General features: G+C 43.5%; 1 long non-coding RNA gene across 1 annotated transcript in view; it reads right to left on the reverse strand.

Annotated features, from left to right (window-relative positions):
- Positions 1-453: 453 nt before the first annotated feature.
- Positions 454-21,042, reverse strand: part of LOC141576227 (uncharacterized) — a 49,725-nt gene continuing 29,136 nt past the window's right edge. Inside the window, exon 2 of the long non-coding RNA XR_012504543.1 lies at positions 454-8,020. This is a non-coding gene — a long non-coding RNA (uncharacterized LOC141576227). The remainder of the gene's footprint in view (positions 8,021-21,042) is intronic.

Genomic DNA, 21,042 nt, shown 5'->3' on the forward strand with positions numbered 1-21,042 from the left:
TTGCCTTGGGCAGTGTGACCATTTTAACAATATTGATTCTTCCAATCCAGGAGCTTGGGATATCTTTCCATTTTTTAAAGTCTTCTTTAATTCCCTTCATCAATGGTTTATAGTTTTCCGTGTATAAGTCTTTCACCTCCTTGGTTAGATTTATTCCTAGGAGCTTTATTACTTTGGCTGCTATTTTAAAGGGGATTGTTTCTTTATTTTCTTTTTCTGTTGATTCCTTGTTAGTGTAAAGAAATGCAACTGATTTTTGAACATTAATCTTGTAACCTGCTACCGTGCTGAATTCTTCGATTAGTTCTAGTCATTTTTGTGTGGACCTTTTAGGGTTTTCTATATATAGTATCATGTTATCTGCATATAGTAACACTTTTACCTCTTCTTTTCCAATTTGGATCCCTTTTATTTCTCTGTCTTGTCTGATTGCTGTGGCTAGGACTTCCAAGACTATGTTGAACCTTTCCTCTGCTTTTTGTTCTATTCGGGTCTTCAACAGATTGGATGGTGCCCACCCACACGGGGGAGGGTGATCTCCTGTACTGAGTCCATTGAGTCCAATACCAGTCTCTTCCTGAAATGCCCTCACAGACACACTCAGAAATCATGTTTAATCTGGGCACCCGGCAGCCCAGTCCAGTCGACACATAAAATAAACCGTCATGGTGTGCAACTGCATAGACAAAAGCTTAAAAGGGATTACCCAAAACCCTAACGATGCTTACCTTCTGGAAAGGGACTGGCTTGGGAAGGCAGTCTCAAGGAGATCTTCCAAAATAACTGAATTTTGGAATTTTTCCAAATGTGAGCTTATTCATCAATTTAGTTTCTAATTAAAAATGCAATTTAACAATAAAGCATATGGAAAGAGGCACAGAAATCTATTAGTAGTTGTTTGCCAGGGATTAGGGATGTCCGGGCCAGGGGGTGGGTGCGACTCTGAAGGAGTGGCACAAGGGAGCTCCTTTATGGTGGTGATTATGCAAAACTATACCCGTGATAAAACTGCATCGAACATACACAAAAACACGCACAAACAAATGAGTGCATGGAAAAACTCCTGAAATCTGGATAAGGTCTGTGGTCCCAGCAGATGGTGCACCGGTATCATTTCACTGGGCTTGATGTGGTGCAGTGGTTCGGTAAGAAGATGTTATCACTGGGGACAGCTGCATGAAGGCTATGTGGGACCTCTCTGTCCTGTTTTTGCAACTTCTTGTGAGTCTCCAGCTATTTGAAAATAAACAATTCAGAAAGGGGAGGCACAGAGAACCTTTTGAACCTTTTGAGGTGATGAAGATGTTTCCTATATGGAATGTGGTGATGGATACATAACTGCATACATTTGCTAAAACACATTGCGTTGTACACTTAAAAGGGTGAATCTTAATGTATGTAAATTGTGCTTTAATAAATCAACTTTTAAAAAGCCTTCTACCAGAGGACAAATGGGTGAAACTGATACTATTGTAGGAAGAATAGCTTTAAGTTATGAAAACAAGAAAATCATTCACAAACTTTTGCATTTTGTGGTTAAAAACTTACTCTCAACATGCTTCACAATAGCCAGCAATGCCTGTGCCCAGGATGGGGTCCCTGTCAGATGCTCAGCCCCCTCTGATGACAAGAAGCCCCTCACTTAATACTGCAGCCCACACCATTGTTGGGAGAACTGTGATAAAAAGATCCTTATTGGGCTACTAATTAGCTGCGTGGCCTTGTACTTTCCTTCTCTGGGCTTTGGTTTCCTTAGAAGAAAATGGACTAGATGACCACTCAAGTCCCCTCCAGCTCTCACATTCTGAGTCACTAAAAATTAGAATTTACCTCCTTGTACCTATTGACCTGGTTCTGCCTTCTGGAGTCACCAAGAACTTGGCTCTGTGTCACAGTAACAGCCAGAACATTGCACACTGGAAGTCGGCTCCCCTGTGCCCTCCACATGGAGAGGTGTTAAGGGGCAGGGGCTAAGATCACAGCATCTGCAGTATCAACCTGGAGTCTGACTCTGGACTCAGCCACTTCCCAGCTGTGTGACCTTAGGCGGTCGCCTCTGTGGGCTTCAGGGCCCCAGCTGTAAAAAAGGGACTAATAGTACAAACCTCATGGGGTGGGGGGATGGGGAATAAATGAGATGATATATGTAAATTGGGGTGTGTGGTCAGAAGAATAATGGCTCCCTAAAGAGGTCCACATCCTAATCTCCAGAATTATGTGTTATGTTATATGGCAAGGGGAAATTACAGTTGCTAATCAGCTAACTTTAAAACAGAGAGATGAGGGAATTATCCCAGATTATGTGGTGGGCCCAATATAATGAGGGTCTTTAGAAGTGAAAGGGAGCGGGTTACAAGAGTCAGATTCAGAATTGATGGGACATAAGAAAGTCTCAGTTGGCCATTGCTGGCTTAGAAAATAGAAAGGCATCATGAACCAAGGAATGTGGGCACTTCTAGAAGCCAGAAAAGATGGAGGAACCAGATTCTCCCTGGAGCCTCCAGAAGGAACACAGACCTGCTGACATGTTGATTTTAGTCCAGTGAGACCCATTGCAGACTTTTGACCTCCTGAACTGTAAGAGGATATATTTGTGTTGTTTTAAGCCACTAAATTTGTGATGATTTGTTACAGCAATGATAGGAAACTAACACAGGATGGCTCCAACCCTCTCCTGACTGGCCTCCCTGGACCTACTCTTGCCTCTCTCCAATCCATTCCTCACAATGCAGCTAAAATGGCATCTCCCTTATCTAACCAAGCCACATTCCATAATACAACTCTTCACCCTGTTCAAATGTGCCCCAGGACCCTTGAACCTGCTATCTCTGTTTCAAAGGTGCCACAGTCCCCTAGTAACACTTAGCCCTCAAAAATTGACTTAAAGATGAAAACTCTGATCCCCATTCTGGGTCAGGTTCTCCGGATCAGTGCTCTCACAGCACTCCGCACCTCTCTGCAGCACATGTAGGTTTCTAAATAAATACGTGTTATGTATCTGCTTCTGGTTTATTGGCCAGTAGGCTGTAAGCTTCCCCGGGGCAGGGACAGTGTCTGCCTCACTCAGCCCAGTGTCTGGCATGTAGGGAACATTCAATAAATGGCATCTGTTATCACTTTTTTTTTAAATCCTCACCATTCCTGGCACAAACACTCCCTAATTTTCAGTCCCCTTTAAAAAATGGTACCCCTGCCTTGATCCAGTCCTCCAGGGGTGGCAAGAGCAGCACAAAGCAGAAGCAGAAGATCCTGCTCACGGGAGGCAGGCATCCCACTTCTATTAATGCAGCTGAAGGCCAGGATCCTGCTCCATTAACTGCATCACACTCTCAGCTCCAGCTGAGCTTAAGGTCACTTGCACCACCCACACACCTGCCCTAATTTTTGTTCCCATCAGAACATCTGTCAAGCTAGCTTTCTCCATCCTGTTTCTGTATGGTTGTTCTTTGCAACCTAAGCACTGAGCTGTCCTCTCATCCTGGTGGGGGTTCCATCAGCTGGTGTTGGGCCCTCATTCTAACCTGTCTAAATCTTCCTGAGTCCTAATTCAGCCATCCACCATGATAACCCAGCCTCTTGTCATCTGCACACCTGGGCCATGTGTCCCCGTGCCTGCTTCCAAGTCCTGGATAACAAAGTGGAGCAGGGCAGGGCTAGGAACAGGGCCCTGGAAATGCACGCCAAGTCCCTCTGGGCACAGCACCGACTTCGAGGCTTTGAGTCCCCAACACAAACTGTGCCTAGGTCAAGTCCTGACTTTGCCGCCTTTGGCTATGAAATTGAGGTTAACAGTATATGAGTTTCCTAGGGCTGCCGTAATGAAGTACCACAAACTTGCTGGCTTAAAACAACAGAAACTTATTCTTTTACAGCACTGGAGGCTGGAAGTCCAAAATCAAGTTGTGTGCTGGGCCAGGCTCCCTCCAAAGGCTCTAGTTAGGATCCTTCCCTGCCTCTTCCAGCTTCTAGTGGCTCCTGGTGTTCCTTGGCTTATGGCAGCGTAACTGCAGTTTCTGCCACATGCCCTTTTTCTGGTGTGTGTGTGTGTGTGTGTGTGTGCGTGCGCGCATCCTTTCCTCTTCTTATATGGACACCGGTCATTGAATTTAGGGCCCACCTTGCTCCAGTGTGACCTCATCTTAACTCATTACATCTGCAAAGACCCTACATCCAAATAAGATCACATTCTAAAATTCTGGGTGGACATGAATTTTGGGAGGACACTATTCAACCCACTACACATGGTAACACTTTGTCATAGGACCTTCATGAGAATAGAGGAGGACAATGTAGGGCAGGGCTTCTCAAAGTGTACCAGGCACACAAACACCTAGGGCTCTCGTTAAAATGCAGACTTGGATTCAGCCAGCCGAGGGTGGACCTGCATTTCTCATGAGCTCCCAGGTGATGCCCTTGTGGCTCCTCTGCGCTTTGAATAACAAGGATGTAGGTGAAAGAAAGTGCTTTGAAAACAGATGTCTGGTAGGCTTATTCTATTTCTTTTGTAATGAGCTTTTCTCATGCTCCTGTCTCCCCACCCACCTGGCTCTCTTGCGAACTGTAGAAAATAAAGTGTTTTACTTTGGGTTTTCCCCAAGAGCAGATCTGGAGGCAAGGACTGGGATTTAGGGAGTTTACTGGGGGCGGTGGTCCCATAAAGCACACAGGCAGAAATACAGAAAGTGAGAAAAGGGGGAAAAGCCATGTACAGGGCATGAAATAGCAGTTGGTCCCAGGTGCAACCCTCGCTCCATCCTGCCAGGGACTGGCTAAGAAACGGTGGTGTCATTCCTCAGAACTGTCCTGCTGGATGCTGGGATGCAGTGGGGAGGGGAAGGCTAGAGCATTTTCGCACTTATTCCCATCCCCCATCAGTTGAAAGTTGCCCTGGGGTTGGGTTCCTACGTTAGGCTAGGCAAGCTCCAGAGATGCTGGAAAAAGCCCTCCCTCCATTGGAGAAGCTGCAGGCACTGGAAGTGGGGAACCTCAGCTTTCTGGAAAGAGCCTTCTGGTACAGCTGCTGGTGACCCCAGCTAGACTGCTATGGGGGGTGGGGAGATCATCGCCATCTACTACAGAAGCCTTCCAGGTTTGAATGTAATCTGTTTCTCTACCATTCTATTTTAAATGCATGAGCTCCACAAGCAAGCTCTCGCTAATATTTATGATTGTGATTGTCATCCAGCCCCAGTGGACACCTTGCCCATAGGAGTGTAATGGGAGAATCTGTCAGTGGCCCACTGAAACTCACAGGCACAGCACCCCACCCCAGCCCTGTCTTCCCACGGGGAAAATCATTTTTACTGTGGGTGCATGGCAAGAAGAACTCGCCCTTTGGGTAATGGAATTATGCTTCAGAGTCACCTTTGGAAGGACCTGCTGCCCTATTTCACAACCTCTACCTTCACCTAATTCAAAAGAGCCTCACTCTGAACGTTCAGTATCATGTTTCATCCGAATCACTCCCTTACAAGGTAGTTGCTTTGACTGTCCCCATTTTATAGCCAAGGAAACTGAGAACCAAAAAAGCTAAGTAACTTGCCTGAGATCACTCGGTAAGTGGCAGAAGTTAGTACCTATCTGAAGACAGCCTATCTGACTCACTGTACTCTGCGGGAAGATTCCGTTGGAGACACTAGGTAGTAGACCCCAATGACAATTAAATACAAATCTAAGCTCACCTCCATACCCCTCTGTTGGGTAAGAACAGTAAGACCCGCTTTTATTTGTATTCGGCTTCTAGTCCTAGTATAACACAGTGGGTCCATTAGGGTGCGATGCTTCACTTTGAAAAATAAGTGACTGCAAGTAAAATGTTTGTATTCCTTTTTATGAATTAATGTGTATTTACTTTACTCTGTATTGGAATTCACTCAGATGGATGAATTCATTAGGATGGATGGATTTTTCTTAGATAATTGGTAAATGAATAGATTCAGAGCCTAACAAACAAAAGATCATGGAGAAATGAAATGAATAAATTTAAGGTCATTAGTTTAAAACAATTTCACCATCAGATTTCCTTAAGTAGTGATTTTTTTCCCCCAGTGAGTGCATCAAATGGAAGATTCCACTCCCATACACATTTTAGGAACACACTCACAAAATAAGAGAGATCCACCCTCCAGTTACATTTGGGGCCATTTTCCCTCCCTCTCAGGGCTGCAGACTCCCTGAAGGAGGGGGTGATGGAAGTTCTTCACTACAGTGATTTCCCTGCACATCGCATGGCCGGGGCCACAGGCGTGTTACCTGGCGAGGTCTGGAACTCCTAAGTTCAAGTCAGCCAGCCCTTGAAAATGAGCCCATAAGGCTCTTGGGGAGAGAGGAAAGAGAGTGTGGAGTGGGAAATGTGAGCTTTTCTGCATTTCTTCAACTCTGGCTTATTTCTGTTTTTGCATACTCATCACTCGCAATAGAGAACACAGAAAAGAAGAGGCCTCGGTCTCTGCCTTGAAGGCATCAACAATCCATTTGGAGAGACAGGTGGAACACACTGGAAACAGCTCGTGTGCAGTACAAGAGAACTGAAGAGTCGTGTGAGAGCGCGGGGCTCTGCCTGAAAACGCGAAAGGGGCCTTGGACAGGAGCCGGGTGTGGACTGAGAGACACACAGTAACAGAGTCGCCAGGTTTCAGTCCCACTTTCCTGTGCTGTCTTGGAAATGAGGCAAATGTGACCCTTTCCAAACAGAGGAGGCATCAACACCAGAGGTTGGCCATCCATATTCCTCGAGGGGCCAGTTTGGGTCAGTTCAGATGGGATGAGGAGAAGGTGGGGTAGAGAAGAAAGCCCCAGTGTAGGCCTGGCAGCGACCCCCTGCCCTACTCCACAGTGAGACACCATGAATTACACTGTGGCTCCATCCGGGCCAGTGCAAGGGTGCAGAGGGGGTCTGGACCAGCTCCCTTCCACAGACTATTGCTACCCTCATCATCCCAACACAGAAGTGTGCAGGTCTGCACTAAAATCTGTGATGAGGATGGCAGGAGGAGTGGTAGGGGGAGACCCTTGGGACAAAATTCTAAGCCAGTGTCTCTGCTGCAAGTACCTTGGCTTGTTTATTAGTATGACTTCCCATGCTCACTGCCACCCAGAGTTCAAGCCCCCAGAGTCCATCTGTGGGTAAGATTCAAGCTGAATCTGAAATGGGGTCTGGGGTTCTGCCTCCGCCTGTGATTGTCCCACCAGCGCAGCTCACCGGGCCAGATGCAGCCTGGACCCACCTGCTTGGCCTCGGGAACACCAAACTCAGGCCAGCCAGAGTGATCAACCCCAGGCTCAGTCTTCAGAAACACCTTCATTAAAAGCTTTGTAAGATGCCAGTAAACAACGCACTAATGAAATCCGCAGATAAGCTAAAAACTGGACTGCTCAGAATCAGCCAAGACTGAGATTGAGTCTCCAGAGGCCCCAGAGGTTAGAAACATGGTTAGGAAATAAGCAAGTGAAATGCAGCCTGGACAGGGGCCAGCCAACCTCATGTGGAAGTTGCCAGATCCTCCCACAGTTATCAGGAGGTGGGAGGGCTGAGGGGAATGGCAGAGCTAAGGAAGGCAGGAGGCGGGATGTGGCAGGGGCTTGAGGGGCGGCCCCACCCCAGTCATTGGGGGTGAGTGTGTAGACATGGCACATGCCCCAGGGAACAGGCACCTGCTCATATGGGGCTGGCAGAATTCTGAGGAGGCTCAGGAGGACCAAGGGGTTCCAGGGAGAGCAGAGCTGTAGGGGTGCTGGACCAGAAGGGTGTTATGAATAAGTCATATTTGGGGCACTTTTGCATCAGAAGTACCAGGATCTCTGGTGCCCACCTGTCCCCTGGGAATCCACAGCAAGCCTAGGCCCCAGGAAAAGCTGAGTCAGCAAAGATGACAGTCATCAAGTGTCTGCAGTCAGACAGACCTGGGTTCCACTCCTAGCCCCGTTCTGAACCTGCAGAAGACTTGTTCTTTAGCTTTCTTCGGCCTCATTTTCCTCATCTGTAAAATGGGATGATATTTGACTTTCCTCATAGAGTGTCCTGTGGAAAAAATAAGATAATGCTTGTGAAACAATAAGCACAATTCTTATCTTAGCACACAGTGTCAGCCAAGAGGGAGGGGAGGAGGAAACTAAAGACTGTCTGCAGGAGCCCTCACCATGGTGTCCCTCCATATCTCTTCCCCTCAGAACCTGCCCCTGCTGGGGCTCCAGGAAAACCCACACTCTCCTCAGCTTGTAAATAACTGGTCCCTCCAAACACTACTCTCTGCTAAGCCTCAGTTCCTGAAAGAACAGGCACTGCCATGTTCATGACCAATCATGGATGAATCTTGCTCCACCCATAGCTCTTGCATTAATGGAGACCACTATACCTTTAGATCCCACTAAAATTTTGAACTTTGAGCTTTTTCCCCAAGATTTATAAAGCAAGTCCTAGTGGGTCATTTATGAGCAACAGACAATATCTAAATGTTGGGCTGGTTATCTTTGGTTGATGTAGCCCGGGGGGGCCAAGACCATGGATTCCATTCCAGCGTGGACCACTTTCTTTTATTTAGCCCTAGCCATGGACTCAGGCCTAATTCAACCATAACCCTAGTCTCAACCTGAACCCCAACCCTAGTCACCCTGCTCAAAATGGAGTGTGAACAAAAAAAAAAAAAAAAAAAAGGAATGTGAGAGGCTCAGGCCAATCCCATGCTCAACACAGGGAAAACAACCGTAAGACATCTCACAGGAACTGCATTTGTTAATTGAGTCCTCTCTCACAATTATGAGCTTTCACTGAATCTGAAGTTGCACAGAATAATCTCCCTCAAAGAATAAGAGAGTCTTGGAACCTGCCCTCTGGGCCCTTACAGTCTCAAACTGGCAGTGACAACAGCTAGAAGTCCAAAGGCAATGCATGAATGAATAACATGTTTTCTCTTATTGGATCAAGACTCAAGGACCTTTCAATTAAAAAAAATATATATATATATATATATATATATACATACAGAAAAAAAAAAAGACTCAAGGACCTGGAGGGGTGTGCTGCCATGGTGACAATGAGCCTCTGGGGGTGCCAGGCTGAGCTGGGTGAAGAGAATGCACTGCTGCTCTCATAGGTCCAAGAAGAGTTTCTCCTCCCTCGATACACCTGGGTTATGCCAACCTCCAGCAAGAGAGCCAGAGATAGGCCTACTGGTAAGACCCACTGCCTGAAAACTTGACCCAGCTCCCAGCAGAGAGACTGGCCTCCATCTGGGCTGTTCCTTACCATGAGCAGTTCCAGCAGGGCACTAGGAAGTGTCCTGTCGGATTTTCTAGGCCAGTCCCACTTTCCTACATCTAGGCCTTTGGTCAGACCATGTGTCCAGAGTTCTGGATCAGAACATGTGTTCCCCATAAATAAGAAGCCTAGAAAAGAAATGTGGAGCAGCTGGCTCCAGCCCGCTCTTGTCAACTCAGTCATTCGAATGTCCCCCTCCACACCAAAGTCTTCTGCAGCCAGCTGCAGTCAGCTCTGTTCTTGCTCAGAGCTTTCTTTTAAATGGATCCTATGTCTAGGTATTTCAGCATAAATCCTGGCGCCCCATCTGCTGCCTAAGGGGTTGTGTTTCCTTAGAAGGCTACCAGCTTTCATGGGCAAGGCCTACCCTTTCCTCCTTCTTGTGCTCCTGGGAACAGGGCTCTGGCACCCAGTGGATACTCTTTGTTGAATGCTTATTATGTACTGACTCTGAGCTAGGCTATTGTGGGGAATAAAATGAAGTCCTTGCCCTCACGAACCTGACATTCCAGTGCAGGGTGAAGGGGGTCAATGTGTGTGCGGGGGGGAACCAGGAGAAGGCACTTGTTCTGCCAACAGGTACTGGGCACTGAGTACTAGGTGCTGGAGGCACAGCATCAAAACAGGCCTGGTACATGGACCAGGAGGGACCAACAGCCAGGCCGGTGCTGTGCCCTCCTTCCAGAGGAAATGTTTTCTCTCAGGACCCTGGTTGCAGGTGACACCATTGGCCCTGGTCAGCTGCCCACTACCCACTGCCGCATCCCTTACCCTTTTCCCCACCACAAGCAACACAGGTTGGCCAAGGCCACACAAAGAGCTGTTCATCCATACATCTACGAGGAGCCAGACTGCTGTTTCCTTGAAGGCCAAGGGGAGGAGGAGGTGGCTTCCAGGTCCCCCTCAAAGCAGAGGGCACAGATCAAGGAGAGAAACAGTGGCAGCCTTCCTCGGAGAGCTGTTGTTGATGTCTCTACTGCCTGCACTGACTACATGCCTGGGGGTGAATCAAAGCCCACAGCCCCTCCCCAGTGTCCCCTACTCCTAGCCTGCTCCAAGAGGCCTTCCAGCAAGGCTGACGTCTGGGGCCCTAAGCCCTGTCATGAAGGTTGAGGAGCCCAGGCAGACTGTCTGGCCTGGCGTTCGGCTGGAAGGGGAGAAACTATTGCCTTGGGAATAAACCAGTGAGGACTGGTCCCAGGCAAGGTGGCAGAGCGGAGGTCCCAGGAGGCTGCAGGGATGGTGGGTGTGGAGATGGACTGCTCAGCTCTCAAGAGAAACTGCTGGGGGGAGTGGAGTTCACCAACAGCCCCAGGGGCTCTACTTTGAGATCCATGGTGGTGTTTACATCAAGGCCATTGTTTCCCCCAGGCCAATGACTAAGTCTGGCAAGGATACCAATCCCAGCCCATCCCTGGAACATGGGACTCTTCCAACAGGCTAACCTTGCTCAGGGATTTCCTGTCAATCTAGCCAAGACTTTCTCAGAACCATGCTGGGGTCCGAGACCCCTCCCACCCACATCTCCTTCCTTCCCCCTCTCCTTTCTCAGGTGTCAGTCCTTCACTTTTACTTCCTCTCCTGTATCCTTCACGGATGTCTCCCCCAATGCAACACTTGCACATTTAACTTTATCTTGATGTCTGTTTCTCAGACATCATTCTCTTTATCTTGATGACTGCTTCTCAGAGGAACCCCACCCCCACCAATCACTGAAGGCAAAGAGCCAGTGGGTCAAGATGAGTAGCCTAATAGATACATATGCCACTTGAAGCCCAGAAAGTCCACTACCCACTGGCAAGAGAACGCTGTTTCCCCAGGTCTGGGGGAGAGGCTGAGCATGCGCTCCTGCCCGATGGTCTAGAAGGGCTCCCAGCCTCGCACCTTCCCATCCTGCTGAAGAGAACCTGTACCAACTCTCCCCCTCAGCTCAGGGGTCTCTAATTTCCTCAAATAGGTGTCTTGGAAACCCCCCTCCACCAACATGTCAAAATATTTATTCATTTTAATTCAAAAAAGACATCCATATGTACCTCACTCTACCCAAGAGCTGTGTCCTTGAGAAGCTGAGTGCAAATGAAATTGGGGGGGAAGCAGATCCTAGTGTAAACGCCCCAAGAGGCTCCCAGTGAAAAGGAACTCTGCCAGTCAGCATGTCGTGCATCTGAGTTGACAGCAAAGTTGACGGCAAAGCTGATGAAGAAGGGTCCCCTTCAATGTGCCCCGAGGCATTTTTTCAAGGTGGGTTCGCTGTGGAGAAGTCAAACAAATAGCCCCTGCAGCAGGTCCCTGGCCTAGGGGAGCTCCCAGCCCATGGAGGAGACAGGAGCCAATGGAAGAACAATAGGCCACAGAGAATGAATTCGAGTAGCATTTGGGTGGTGACACCATTGCTAGTTCACTAGTTCTGAGGAGCACGAGTGAGTTTTGGCAATAAGAGGCAGGGAGGCCGCTGAGGGTGGGCACCTAGGACTGGCCTCAAGCATCCCTGCCACCACTGCATAAGGCTGTCCCCTTTCTGCCTCTCCCTGTCTATCCCAGCTACAGCCGAGTCCTCCTAACTCTGCTCCCTAGGCTTGGCCACATGGCTGGCTGCCTGGGGAGGTGCTGGCATGGTTCCCAGTGCCAGAGGTGGGGGTGAAGATGTGTGGGCTTCCTGGAGTGTGGCCAGCCCGCCAGCCCCAGCTGCAGGGCGCAGGGCCAAGTTGACAATGCCGGCCTGCGGAGACTGAGTGACAACTGCTGCCTGTCGCCTCCAAAATACCAGTTGAGATTTTCTCCTACTTTGGGGTTTTGAAACTATTTCTAGTTCTATTATGCCTTGGTTTGCCCTAGTTTGCCTTTTCTTTGTAATGGTGTTAATGGCCGTGCCTGGAGATGAGGCAGGCAGGGCAGAGCATCAGCCAAAAGAAGTGTGGTGTTAGCAGAATGTGCCCTGGGACCTGGCAACTTCTCTTCTTGTGCTGCATCTCCCATCCTTGGGGCCTAAGCCTCTGGGCAGTCCCTCCCAGGGCTTATCCTCGGCGGACAGGACCAACAGGGCTCCCATTTTATCCTATTATCTCCCCCATCATGATGTCCCTAAACTCTGGCCCATTCTCTCAGCTTCCAGCTCTCTGCTAGAAAGGAGGACATTCACTCTGTCCTGGGCTGCCTTCTCCTTTCATTGGACACCCTCTCCCCAACAGTCTCACCCATTCCCATGGCCCCATTTACCATGTATATGCCATAAATTCCACATTTATTTTTTCAGCCCCCAGATTTTCTCTAAACCCTGGGTTTACATCTCCAACTGCCTTCTCCATGAGGGTGGTTCACAGGCACCTCAAAGTCCACATGTTGACAACTGGACTCACCATCTCCACTCTACTCCACCATCAAACCACATACTCTAAAAAAAGAAAAAAAAATCTTCTCCTGCCCGAGTCTCAGTAAATAGCACTACCATCTTTCTCGTTATTCAAACCAGAAAACACGAGGACATCCTGAACTCTTTACTTCACCCACCACCAACATCCAATCTATCAGCAAGTCTTGCAGCCCCACCTCCTGAATAGCTCTAAGATGTTTTCACACCTCTCCAGTCCCACTGCTGCTTTTTTAGTTAAGCCCACCAGCAGCTCATTCATAGACAACTTAATCTCTTAATTGATCTTTTTGTCTTAGTATTTACCTCTTGCACATTCAAGAGACTACTAGAAGGCCACCAGCTTTTCCTTAAAAACAAATATGATCATGTCCCTGCTTAAAAATCTCTACTGTGACTTCTGCTTCCAACCATGTTGGAGTAAACTGCATCAAACTTTTTCTCCCAGTGGGAGGGTATAGCTCAGTGGTAGAGTATGCCCTTAGCATGCACAAGGTCCTGGGTTCAATCCCCAGTACCTCCAGTAAAAATAAATAGACATATAAACAAACAAGCCTAATTACCTCCCTCCCTAAATAAACAAATAAATAAATAAATAAATAAAAGCCTTTGAGAAAGACATTCAAAAACCTTTTTCTCCTGCCATTAAAAAAAAACCTAGAAAACAACAAAAAATGAAATAGCTGTTTTTAGACATTGGACAACAGGCAGTACAGGACTGCAACCTCTGAGAGAAGGGAAACAAATGAGGTGAAGTCTCTGATAGCCCTTGGTTTCTGCCAGGAGGCACTTTGTGGACCATGGTGTGAGAAAGGAAAACCTCAGAAGAACATAGTGGTCTCTCTGAGTTAAAGAGAAAGATATTAGAGTTTGGGAGACTGAGGTATCTGGAATTTGCAGGGCAGAGTTCTGGAAAGGAGAGAGCAACACTGAAAAAGAGTTCCAGATATCTGCGTAGGGGCTTGATTGAATTGCTCGATACTAAAGTATACACATATAGGGTGAAACTCCAAAAAGCCAAGCAAAGAATTACCGAGGAGTTGTAAACTGACATTCTCAGAGCCCTTACAGGTTTGACAGACATTTAATTTCCCACCAGTCAGAGTAGGGAAACCTTGAGAAAATCCAGGGCATTCAACAGAAACCCCAAGAAAGGTCATACGTTAGCAGTAGGGATAAACTAGCCCTAGAATAAATGCTACTGTAAGCCTGTTCTGATGAGCCTTAAAAACAAGCCTGGAAAGGCTCAGGCTGATGTTCAAGTAACTTAACTGCCTTGTAGAACAAAGTTAAAAAGAAGACATGAAATCCAGACACTCAATGACGAAACATGCACAATATTTAGGATCCAAAAAAAAAAAAAAAAAAAAACTAGACAGGTAAGGAAGCAGGAAATTGTGCTGCTTCCAAAGCCAGGGCAAAAATCAGTCCATAGAAACAGAGCCAGAAATAAGAGAGGGAATTAACAAGCAGGGACTTTAAAAGCACTTATTATAAATATACTGAAGCCTTGAAAGGAAAACATGAAAATAGTGATGAAAGAAATTTTAAAATTGTATATGTATATATATATATATCCAAGTAGAATTTTTAGAGGTGAAAATTACAATATTTGAAATAAATTCACTAGATGGGCCGAATAGTGGAGTAGACAATGCAGAAGAAATTATCAGTGAACTATAGAAGCAATAGCAATAGAAACTATCCACAATGAGTCACAGAGAGAAAAAGTTAACAGAATGAATGCATAAACAAAGTGTAGTATATCCATACAAAGGCATATTATCTGCCCATAAAAAGGAATGAAGTACTGATACATGCTAACACATGGATGAACATTTAAAACATACTAAGTGAAAGAAACCACCACAAAAGACCACAATTTATTATTCCATTTATGTGAAATGTGCAAAGTAGGCAACACTATACAGACAGAAAGTAGATTAGTCGTTGCTTAGGGATGAGAGGATAGCTAAGGGTATGGGGTTTCATTGGAGGAGAAGAAAATATTCTAAAATTGACTATGGGGATGATTGTACATATCTATGAATATACTAAAAGCCATTGAATTGTACACTCTAAATGGGTGAATTGTATGGTGTGTGAATTATATCTCAATAAAGCTTTTATTTTTTAAAATGTTAATGGAGCCTCAGTGACCTATGTTTCAATACCACACAGTCTAATAGAAGGATCTGGAGGCAGAAAGAAATATTTGAATAAATAATAGCTGAAATTTTGGCAAATCTTATGAAAACTATAAACTACAGATTCAAGAAGTTCAGCAAACCTCAAGAAGGATAAAAAATGAAGAAAACCAAACCAAGGCACATCATAGCAAATTGTTGAAAACTACACATGAAGAGAAAATGTTAAGCACAGCCCTAGAAAAAAGACACATTACATACAGGGGCACCAAGCTAAAGATTACCATGAATTCTCAACTAAAATGTTGCAAGCCAGGAGATAATAGAGTGACATCTTTAAAATATCCAAAGATGTACACTATAAGAAATGTTGAAGGATGTTCTTCAGGTTTAAGGATAAAGATACTGGATGCAAACTCAGACTTCCAAAAAACAATGATGAGCACCAGATATAGTAAACATGTGGATAAATATGAAAAGACTTGTTTTCAACCTTTGAAAAACATTTTCTTTTAAAGATAATTGACTGCTAAATGCCACTGAATTGTTCACTTTAAAATGGTTTATTTTATATTCCGTGAATTTCACCTGAATAAATTATTTCCAAAAAAGATAAACGACTCCTTAAAGCAAAAATAATAGCAATGTATTTGGGGAGTGGTTATAATATATGCAGAAGCAAAATGTATGACAACAGTACCACAAAGGATGGGAGGAGAGAAATCAAAACATGCTGTTTGAAGTTTATTACTTGTACATGAAGTCATATAATAGGATTTTAAGATGATTGTTATAAGTTAAAAATCCTTGTTTCATTTCATTTTATTTTTTAGTTGAACTATAGTTGCTGTACAGTATTATATGTTACAGGTTACTGTATACTGAATCACAATTTTTAAAGGTTATACTCCATTTGCTGTTATTATAAAATATTCACTATATTCCCCATGTTGTACAATATATCCTTGTAGCTTATTTTATAGTTAATAGTTTGTACCTCTTACTCTTCTACCCTTACATTGCCCCTTCCCACTTCCCTCTCCCCACTGGTAACCACTAACCACTAGTTTCTTCTCTATATCTGTAAGTCTGCTTCTTTTTTGTTATATTCGCTAGTTTATTGTATTTTTTAGATTTCACCAATAAGTGATTTCATACAGTATTTGTCTTTCTCTGTCTGATTTATTTCACTTAGCATAATGGCCTTCAAATTGATCCATGTTGCTGCAAACAAAAAATTTTCATTCTTTTTTTATACTTGAGTAGTATTCCTTTGTGTGTGTGTGTGTGTGTGTTTGTACCACATCTTCTTTATCCATTCATCTGTTGATGGACCTCTAAGTTGCTTCCATATCTTGGCAATTGTAAATAATGCCACTATGAACATTTGGGGTGCATGGGTCTTTTTTAATTAGTGATTTTGATTTTTTGGGGTAAAAGTGTTTTAAAACCACAAAGTACTACTGAATAGCACAGGGAACTATATTCAATATCTTGCAATAGCCTATGATGAAAAAGAATATGAAAAGGAATATATATGTGTATAACTGAATCACTGTGCTGTACACCAGAAATCAACACAACACTGTAAACTGACTACATTTCCATTTTTTAAATGTTTGCTTTAAACCCTAGAGCAACTTCACACACACACACACAAAGCCTAGTTATAGCTAAGCAACCAATGGTGGAGATAAAATAAAATATGAAAGATTTCAATTATTCCTAGATACTTGTCCCTCCAGGAAGTGGAGCTTAATTCCCCTCCCCTTGAATATAAGCTGAATGTAGTGACTTGCATATAATGAATAAAATTTGAAAAGGGAAAAACAGTTGGTTTATAGTTGAGAAGTCTGACAAATACCATCTTAACCAAGTAATCAAGGTTAACACCACCAGTAAGTCACATTAATGTCATGTGCCCCCTGATATAATGGAATGACAAGGGCACATCACCTCTATGGTATTCTTCCCCAAAGTACATAACCACAGACTAATCAAGAGCAATCATCAAACCCAAATTGAGGGACAGTCTACAAAATACCTGACCAGTACTCTTAAAAACTGTCCAGGTCATCAAAAACCAGAAAAGTCTGAGAAACTGCCCCAGCCAGGAGGAGCTTAAGGAGACATGATGACTAACTGAAATGTGGTATCCTAGATGGGATCTTGGAACAGAAAAGGAATTAATGGGAAAATCCAAATGAAGTCTGTAGTCTAGTTAAACATATTGTACTAATGCGAATTTCTTAGTTTTGATAAATACACTACCATGTTTATGTGAGATGTTAACAGTAAAGAAGATTGGATAAAAAGTATTTGGAAACACTCTGTACCATCTTTGCAACTCTCCTGTAAATCTAAAATTATTTCAAAATAAAAAAATTTAAAAGAAAATACTCAGTCCAAAAGAGGGAAGAAAAAGAGGGGAAAGCTGATGGAGTATAAATGGGAAGAACGGAAAACAAATAGAGAAATGGATGCCCTAAACCCAGCCATATCAATAACTTCATTAAATGTAAATGTACTCTAAGCAGTGCAATTAAAAGTCAGAGATCATTCTACTGTATTAAAAATAAAATTAGCCTCAACTTTTTTTTGCTGTCTGTAAGAAACATCTTTTGAGTACAAAGACACAGATAGGTTAAAACTAAAATGATAGATATATACCAAGGATGTCTATATTAGTTTCAAAGTAAGCTTCAAGACACAGAATATTACTAACAGTAAAGACATGTATAATGATAGAAGGACCACCTCATCGGGACAATATAACAATCTTAAACGTGTAAGTACCTAATAATAAGCTTCAAAATACATGAAATAAGAAATAGATAAAGTCACAATTATAGTTGGAGAGTTCAACAGTTCTCTCTCAGTAACTGATTATACAAGTAAATGGAAAATCAGTGACAATGTAAAAGACTTGAACAACGTAAAATCAACTTGACCTAATTGACATGAATAGAACACTGCGCCCAACATCTGCAGAATACATTCTTCTCTGAGCATATGTGGAACATCTCCAGGATAGAACACATGCTAGACCACGAAACTACACTCAATAAATTTTAAAGGACTGAAATCAAAGAAAGTATGTTCTCTGACCTCAACATAATTAAATTAGAAATCAGTAACAAAAAGATGTCAGAAAATCCTTAAATATTTAGATATTAGATGACACACTTCTAAATAATCCATGGGTCAAAGTATAAATCAAAAGGGAATTGGAAAGTATTTTTAAATGAAAGAAAATCAAAACAACATATAAAACTTTGTGAGATGCCACTAAAGCAGTCCTTAGGGGGATGTTTATAGTACTCAGTACCTATGTTAGAAAAGAAGTCTCAGATCAATAACCTCAGCTTAAAATTTAAGACGCTAGAAAAAGAAGAGAAAATTAAGCCCAAAGTAAGTACAAGGAAGGAAATAATAAAGGTAAGAACAGAAATCAAGGAATTAGCCAAAAATATAGAGAAAATCAATGAAAGCAAAAGCTGGTGCTTTGGTTGTTTTTTTCAATAGTTAAATAATTGTTTAATTTAATTACATATATTGGTGATATAATTGTATGTAGAATATGTTCTAATTTTAGATTTTTTTAGTTGAAGTATAGTGAATTGATAATGTGTTAATTTCTGATGTACAGCATAGTGATTCTGTTATACATATATATTCCTTTTCATATCCTTTTTCATTATAGGCTATTACAAGGTATTGAATATAGTTCCCTGTGTTATACAGTAGGACTTTGCTGCTTATCCATCAAAAGCTGGTGCTTTGAAAAGATCGATACTATTGATAAACTTCTAGACAGGTGGTACTAGTTACATGGTTGTATTCATTTGTCAAAACTCATTGAATTGCACATTTTTAATGAGTGCATTTTATTGTCTGTAAATTATACTTAAAGAACAGACACTTCACAAGGATGACATACCAATGACCAATAAACACATGAAAAGATGCTCAACATCATTAGTTATCAGTGAAATGCAAATTAAAGCCACCATGAGATACTAGTACACACTCATTAGAATGGGTGAAATTTAAAAAAAAAATAACAATACCAAGTGGAAGTGGAAGCAACTCTCTTACATTGTTGATTGGGGTATAAAGTAGTACAAGCACTGTGGAAGTCAGCTCAGTAGTTTCTCATAAAATTAAACACAAGCCAATGCTTTGGCCCAGTAATTTCATTCCTATGTATTTAACCAAGAGAAATTAAAACATATGCCCACAAAAAGCCTTGTTCAAAACAGCATTATTTATAAAAATCCCAAACTAGAAACAGCCCAGGTGCCCAGCACACAAATTGTGATATGTCTATACAATGGACCAACAGTCTATTGATATAATGGTATACCAATATACATTAAAATTTGTATCAGTATGCAGCATTCACAATGGCATCTTAATACAATGGATAGTCAGCAATAAAAAGGAGGAAGCTGATACATGCTACAACAGAGGTTACTTCAACAGCCTTTTGCTAATTGAAAGAAGCCAGACACAATAGGCTAAATACTGTATGATTCAATTTATTTGAAATTCTAGACTAGGAAAAACTAGCCTATAGGGACAGAAAGCAAGATAGTGGTAGTCAGGAGTGGGGAATGAGAGTGAGATTGATTGAAAAGGTCTTCAAGAAAACTTTTTACCATGAGGAAAGTGCTATAAATCCTTATTGCAGCGATGATTTTACACTGGCCACTCCTAGGGTGCTCAGAGCCTGGGAAAATACATTTTGCGTGGTACTTGTCTATAGGCACCATTTGAATCATCCAAAATCAGTGTGTCAGTACCATTCTGGTTGCTCAGTTTCAGGCAATTGTGTCAAAGAACTACTGTATTGGCTTGTGGAGCAATCTACTTGCCATGCTGCCCTCCTGGAACCAGGTCCCAAACATGAGACTCCCAGAGATTATCCCATAGGTGAGAATCTTGAAGTTCCTGGGGGTATCTGGTGGGCCCCAAGCATGGGGGGTAGGGGTCTTGAGGTTCAAAGTCTGCCTTAAAGGGGAGAAACATTGATCTGGTCCCATGTCAACCTGGGACCCATTCTGTACCATGGGCAGCCCATCCTGATGAAATTGCTGATCTTGGCTGTTCCCAGGAACTAAAGGGAACCTTTAAAAATTGTAATGAAGGTGTTGCAAAGCACAGCTCCCTCACCATTGAGATTCAGGGCACAGAGAAGGAGCCCCATTTGCCCAGGTCTAAGCTGGTACTGGTTACATGGGTATATATATTTATCAAAACTCGTTGAACTGTACACTTACAACAGGTACACTTTATTGTATATAAATTATGCCTCAATAAAGTTTAGAGTAACTACTAACAATTAAAAAACTCTTCTATCTTAGATTCCCAGGACCTACTCCAGACAAAATCAGATTGTTTTCTGTCTACACACTCTGGGAAACCCTTATCTGTCGATTGTCAATTGCCTACAGGATCACATCCAAGCCCTTTAGACTGGCATGCAATACACTTCCTAACTCAGCCTTAACCTACCCCTTCAGACTCAGCTCCTGATACTCCCTTCCCTACTCTCTGCTCCAGACACATTGAACTTTGACTCAATCCCTATCCCTGAACTTTGAACCAAACCCAATCACTCCCCTTTGTAATCACGTGCCTCTACATGTTAGGTTTCCCTACTTGAAATATCCTTCTAGTACCGCACCTTCTCCATCCAAGGAATTCCTACCTATCTTTCAAGGTCCATCTGGCATGTCACTTATTTCTGTGCAGCCTTCCCCAACCCCCAAACAGAGTTGGATGGTCCCTTCTCACTACTCCCACGAGTCTTGGGGCACACTCTTCATGACTATGACACTTGTCAACAGTGGACTCTTAGTACCTGTCCTGGGGTTTTCTCCCATACCAAATTGCAAATTCCTCTAAGGCAGGGACCGTACCTTCTTCAACCCAGCAGTCAGCACAGTGCCTGAGACGTAATAGGCTCTTGATCCAGCTGTTGAATGAATGAATGGATTGATGAGTCAACGATTGAATCTGTTCCCCTTTTGGGACTCTTAAATGGGAGTCTTCACTGGAAAGTGGCTTCACCACAAACAGTGACCTACAATAAGCAAGAAGTTTTAAGAGCTGACCCAGCCCAGAGAGAAGGAGTATTTGACCAGGGGTCCGTTTTTCCCCCCATTTTTTAAAAATTGAAGTATAGTTGATTTATAATGTTGTATTAGTTTCTGGTGTACAGCATAGTTAGTCAGAGATAGATACAGATATAGATATAGATATACTTT

This window comes from Camelus bactrianus, chromosome X (assembly GCF_048773025.1).
Source record: "Camelus bactrianus isolate YW-2024 breed Bactrian camel chromosome X, ASM4877302v1, whole genome shotgun sequence".
NCBI lineage: Eukaryota > Metazoa > Chordata > Mammalia > Artiodactyla > Camelidae > Camelus > Camelus bactrianus.